The sequence below is a fragment of the Solanum stenotomum genome, chromosome 8, assembly GCF_019186545.1.
Source record: "Solanum stenotomum isolate F172 chromosome 8, ASM1918654v1, whole genome shotgun sequence".
Classification (NCBI taxonomy): domain Eukaryota; kingdom Viridiplantae; phylum Streptophyta; class Magnoliopsida; order Solanales; family Solanaceae; genus Solanum; species Solanum stenotomum.
Window position 1 is genome coordinate 38273778 of NC_064289.1, and position 6668 is coordinate 38280445.

Sequence of the window (6668 nt, forward strand, 5' to 3'; positions counted from 1 at the left end):
AGTTCTGATAGTGGACAGAACCGTACATATTCATTAATTGGCCGACAGGACTCAGAGTCATCACCAGATGTTGTGACAGGTACATTGATTGTTTGCTCCCATTGTGTCTATGCTTTTATAGATCCTGGATCTACTCTGTATTATGTTACTCCATTTATTGCGGGGAATTTATGTATAGTATCAGAGTCATTAGATCAACCCTTTATTGAATCTACACAAGTTGGTGAGTCTATTGTTGCTAGGAGAGTCTATCGAGGTTGCACGGTAGAAATTATCGACCGTTAGATCTCTCTGTAGATCTCGTAGAGTTAGAGATGGTCAATTTCGATGCCATTATGGGTATGGACTGGTTAGCGTCTTGTTCTGCTAATGTTGAGTGCCAGACAAAGATTGTTAGATTTCAGTTTCCAGGAGAGGCAGTTTTGAAATGGAAAGGCGATAGAGCGACTCCGAAAGGTAGGTTTATTTCCTATCTTAATGCAAGGAGGATGATTACTAAGGGTTGTATTTATCATCTTGTTCAAGTTCATGATATAGATGTAGAACCACCAACTCTTCAGTCTATTCCGATAGTTAATGAGTTTCTAGATGTATTTCCAGACTAGATCCCTGGTATCCCTCCAGAACGGGAAATTGATTTTGCTATTCATATGCTACCAAGTACATAACCCATATCTATCCCTCCTTATAGAATGGCTCCTACTGAGCTAAAGTAGTTCAAGGATCAACTGAAAGACTTACTAGATAAAGGCTTTATTAGGCCTAGTGCTTCACCATGGGGTGCGCCAGTGTTGTTCGTAAGGAAGAAAGATGGCTCACTAAGAATGTGTATCGATTATCGACAGTTGAATAAGGCAACTATAAAGAATAAGTATCCCCTTCCGAGGATAGATGACTTGTTTGATCAGTTACAAGGTGCTAAGTGTTTCTCTAAGATTGATTTAAGATCAGGGTACCATTAGATACGAGTTCGGGAGAAAGACGTTCCAAAGACAACTTTTAGAACCAGATATGGACACTTTGAGTTCTTGGTAATGTCTTTTGGATTAACTAATGCCCCAACAGTTTTCATGGACCTGATGAATAGTATATTCAGGCTGTATCTAGACTTGTTTGTGATTGTATTTATTGATGATATTTTGGTGTATTCACGTTCAAAAGCTGAGCATACAAATCATCTGCGAGCAGTCCTTCAGGTTATTCGAGATCGAGAACTTTATGCAAAGTTTTCTAAGTGTGAGTTCTGGTTGGACTCTGTATCTTTCTTAGGCCATATTGTATCAGATGCAGGCATTGCGGTTGATACACAAAAGATTGAGGCCGTAAAAGCTTGGCCCAGACCCATGACGCCGACTGAGGTTCATAGTTTCCTAGGGTTAGCTGGGTACTGCAGAAGGTTTGTAGAGAGGTTTTCTTCAATTTCAGCCCCATTAACGAAGCTGACTGAAAAAATAGCTAATTTCCATTGGACTGAGGCTTGCAAGCATAGTTTCCAGGAGCTGAAGGACATGTTGACATCAACACTAGTTCTTGCATTGCCAGAGGGTTCAGAAGGCTATGCGGTGTATTATGATGCTTCTGGTGTTGGGTTGGGATATGTCTAATATAACATGGTTAGGTTATCGCATATGCTTCAAGGCAGTTGAGAAAACATGAGAAGAACTATCCGACCCACGATTTAAAGTTGGCTACAGTTGTGCATGCGCTAAAGATCTGGAGACACTATTGGTATGGCGTTCATGTTGACATCTTCACAGATCATAAAAGCCTTCAATATATCTTTTGACAGAAGGAGTTAAATCTATGACAACGTTGATGGCTTGAGTTACTGAAAGACTACGACGTGGACATTTTATATCATCTAGGAAAGGAGAATGTGGTAGCTAATGCCCTCAGTCGAAGATCTATAGGTAGTTTATCATATTTAGGTGTTGAGAAGCGTGAGCTAGCGCGAGAGCTTCATCAGTTAGCTAGCTTGGGAGTCAGATTGTTAGAGGCAGTAGATAGTGGGGTAACAATTCAAGACACAGCCGTATCATCTCTAGTTGTAGAAGTAAAATCATGGCAACAAGAGGATCCTAGCTTAGAGCAGCTCAGAGCCAAGGCTCAAAATCAATAGACTTTAGCATTTGATATAGCAGGAGATGGAGTCCTTAGATATAATGGTCGATTGTGTGCTTCGAATGTTGCAGGGCTTCCGCATCAAAATATGGAAGAGGGACATCATTCCCGTTATTCTATTCACCCTAGTTCGAGGAAGATGTACCATGATATTAAGGAGATCTATTGGTGGAACGGGATGAAGAAGGACGTTGTTGAGTTTGTGGCATAGTGTCCTAACTGCCAACAAGTAAAGGTTGAGCACCAAAAGTCCGTTGGGCTAGTTCAGGAGATAGTCATTCCTTTGTGGAAGTGGGAAGCAATTAATATGGATTTTATTACAGGGTTACCTCAATCGCGTCGCAAGTTTGACTGTATTTGGGTAATTGTTGATAGACTAACAAATCGGCCCACTTCTTACCAGTCAGGGCTACTATTACGGCCGAAGACTATGTAGGGCTCTATATTAGGGAGATTGTTAGGCTACATGGTGTCCCAGTACCTATTATCTCTCATAGAGGAGCACAATTCACCGCCAACTTCTAGAAGTCCTTCCAGAAAGGATTGGAGACACAAGTTAATCTTAGTACAACCTTTCACCCTCAGACAGATGGTCAGGCTGAGAGCACAATTTTGATGCTCGAGGATATGTTACGGGAGTGCCTGCTAGACTTCAAGGGAAGTTGGGATGAACACTTGCCTCTTATTAAGTTCGCATACAATAATAGTTATCATTCCAACATCGGGATGGCACCTTATGAGGTTTTGTGTGAGCGAAAATGTAGATCCCCCATTGGATGTTTCGAGGTAGGTGAGTCAGGGTTGATTGGACCCGACTTAGTACATCAGACAGTGGAGCAGGTCAAGCTCATACGGGAGAGGTTGCTAACAGCTCGAAGCCGAAAGAAGTCATACTCAGATGTGTGACGAAGGGACTTAGATTTTTGTGTCAATGACTAGGTATTCTTAAAAGTCTCGCCACTGAAGGGTGTTATGAGATTTGGCAAAAAAGGCAAGCTTAGTCCAAGATTCATTGGGCCATACCCGATCCTTCAGAGGGTAGGATGAGTGGCTTATGAGTTAGAATTGCCTTTGGGGCTAGAATATGTTCATCCAGTTTTCCATGTATCTATGCTATAGAAGTCCGTAGGAGACCCTTCTCGGGTTGTCCCAGATGAGGCTGTTCAGATCACAGAGGAGTTGTCCTACGAGGAAGCTCCATTTGGCATATTAGATTGGCAGGTCCGTAAATTGAGGACCAAGGAAGTGGCTTCGGTTAAAGTATTGTGGAGAAACAAGAATAGAGAAGAGGTGACCTGGGAAGATGAGGATGGCATGAGGTCCAAATATCCTCACTTGTTTCATACCCTAGAGTGATGGCATATCAGTTTATATTGGTGCAGTGAGGTAAGATACTATCTGATTTTTTTATATTGTTGCTTATTATTATTGTTGTTGTCATTGTATATTTTCTCGCACTATTATTGCAGAGCAATAGTGCTTAGCAATTTATGTCATCATGTGAGACGCCTAGGTTAGACTTTTTGCATTTTAGGTTCTTGGATAGTGACAATGCCAAATGATACTCTGCCTAAATTTTGGAAACACCTAAAGACTTAACCGTGTGACTCAATTTTTATTTCATTTGAGGATGAATGTTTCTAAGGGGGGAAGGATGTAACACCCTGACTTTTCAAAACGTCTAAATTAACTTGTATCTTCGTGGAAAGACAAGGAGGGTGAGTAATATATTAAGAATAATATGGTATGTCATATTTTAAGTGTTCAAGGGTTGTATCTCAAGTTTATAAGTTAGGTAAGTGTCAAAATAAAAGTTGGCGAAAGTTATCATAAGTTCCTTTTTAAAGATTTTTCTAAAATTTGGGTCAAATGTCTTGGATGTTTTCTCCCAATATATAAAGAGTTAGAAGGCCTATCATCCATTAAATCGAAGGCCTACGACACTAGTTTGCAACTCACAAAACTCCGTATCCAACCAACATCGAAGTAAAACGTTATGAGGATTTTAGTACGGACTGCCGGGGCAGAATTCGGGTTGGGTAAAAAATGTGGTATGTCGGCTTACTCAACGTTTTAAGCCATGAAAACATTTCTTTTCACTTCCAAACCAGAAATAAAGCTTAAGAGATGGTTCCTAAGGAGTTCTTGCTTGATGAAGGTTGGTTCTTGACGATTTCTACCATTAAAGGTTCCCCCTGTGCCTAGAAACGCGATCTCTACACGTGGCAATCAGTTTTCCCTCCTATTAGATGCAGTTGGAGCTAGTTTTTGAAGATATATATTTGTAGTTATTGGTGTTTCTTCAAGGTTTACACTTGGTTAACTAAGGTAATCATCTTGGGACCCTTTTATGGTTGTTTTTATGAATTTTTACGGATGTTTCGACAACTTGGGGCAATATGGAAAATCTACTGATATAAGATTAATTATGAACTGTTTATAGATGCATTTCAGCTGTGTATATATAGTGATTGTGAAGCTTAGGACATAAGGAACAACTTTCATGAAGAAACTACGGTCTTTCGAGCGTTCATTGGAAAGGTATGTTAAGGCTAGTCCCTACTTACGGCATGCTTCCTTAGATCTTAGGAGCAATGTAATTGGGTTGTTATCCTTGTTACACTTGTAGCCATTATTGTTGATTGTTGGCTGCTCGAGTTGATATAATCCTCCCTTGTCGGGATTCTTATTCAGTTAGTAGTGTCCCTATGTTGGACACGACTTAGAGGCTATTTGTATAGGTTGCTTATAACTAAATTGCTAGCTTTTAGCGATTGGATTGTTATTGTTCCCTTTGGGGATATTGTGGTTAGCTGCAGGAATGTGATCTATGCCTAGAAGGACTATGTTCTGCCTATGGGGCTATATGGATGCGTAAAAGCGCTATGAGTTGCCTATGGGGCTATATTGATGCCTACAAGGGCTATGAGTTGCCTACAAGGCTATATTGACGCCTAAGAAGGCTATGTGCTTCCTACAGGGCCATGTTGTTGCCTAAGAGGGCTATGAGTTATCTATAAGCTATGTTGATGCCTAAGAGAGCTATGTGCTTCTTACGGGGCTATATTAATGCCTAAGAGGGCTATGTGATTGCCTATGGGGTTAGGGGACTACCGATAGGGGTATATAGGCTGATTGACATCTTCCGGGCTTATAGGGGCCTGAGTAGGTGGTCTTGTGTGCTGTTTGTACCTGCCGAGCTTATGGGGGCTTGGTTAGGTTGTTGTTTTATTATTTTTGATAAGTTTAGATTTAGGAGTAGGTCAGTACACTTATATTATCCTTGATTTATTTATCAGATTATTCTAGTATATTAGGATACCTCCTCATAGTCTATTGCTTTTCTTACTCTGTACATTATTTCGTAATGACACCCCATTGCATGGGGGCGCTGCATTCATGCATGCAGGTTCTGACAGACGATCGAGTAGACCTCCTCAGCAACAAGATTGTCTTTTATCCGATTGGCTAGCCCCTTTCCTCCGGAGCTGCCAGAGTTGGGAGGTTTGTTACCTTTTATTGTATATATCTTTATGGGTAGGCTGGGCCCTTGTCCCGCTAATATTTACTACTCTTAGAGGCTTGGAGACTAATGTGTGGGGTGTATAGCTATGTTATGACCATACTGGCCTATGTTGTTGGTTTGCTGAAGCTTGTGAGTTGTTTGATGTATTGTATTGATATATACTTGCTGTTAGTTTTGGGATAGATATCATGGTGGCCTCGACGGCCCTATCAGGACTTCTGTGCTAGTTGGCTATTTATTTATATGATCTCCTCGGAGTAGCTGTTTCTTTTATAGATAAGTTGACATGGGCCTTGCTGGTCGAGAGCTTATTTTTAAGCCGAGATAATCTTGTTTGTTTTCTTGATTGCCTGTGGCTACCATGCGCTAGTAGCAAATGGTTCAGCAGGGTTGGCTTGGGCCTGAGTTTTGTCATTAGGAGGCAGTTGAGCCCCTCAAGTTTGGGGCGTGACAGTTTTATAAATTATGTGTCAAGTCAAACTAGATCATTCTTTTTTTAAAACGGAGCTAGTTAATAAAGTATCATACCCAAAAGAACTTGTGGTTAACTATTTCTTAAATTAAAGTATTACGACTTATCAATTCAAGCGATTCCACAAAGTGAATAGAATAAGCTAAACTACTATGATTCTAAAAAGATTCAAGTAAAGATGACTAGAAGAATTCAATGGGATGCGAGGTCCTAGGGTTATTAAAATTAAACACTCTAAAAATTTGGACTAGATTTAGTGTGATTCTATCTGAGCTATGATATATCACAATAATCACAAGTGTGTATATATTAAAGTTGATATTTCACCACGTATCAAGTATGCAAAAATATCGAAACTTTAATTATTAATATATAGTGATTTTTTGCACAAACCATAAATATCGTATTAAAATAATAAGGATTCAAAAGATTTACTAAAACAAGAGTTTTTTTTTAGTATTTTGGAAAGAATAGGCTATAACTGTTCGAGCATGTCAAAGTCTATCTAGAAGATAATAATTATTTTTTAAAAAAACAAACAAAGTTGAA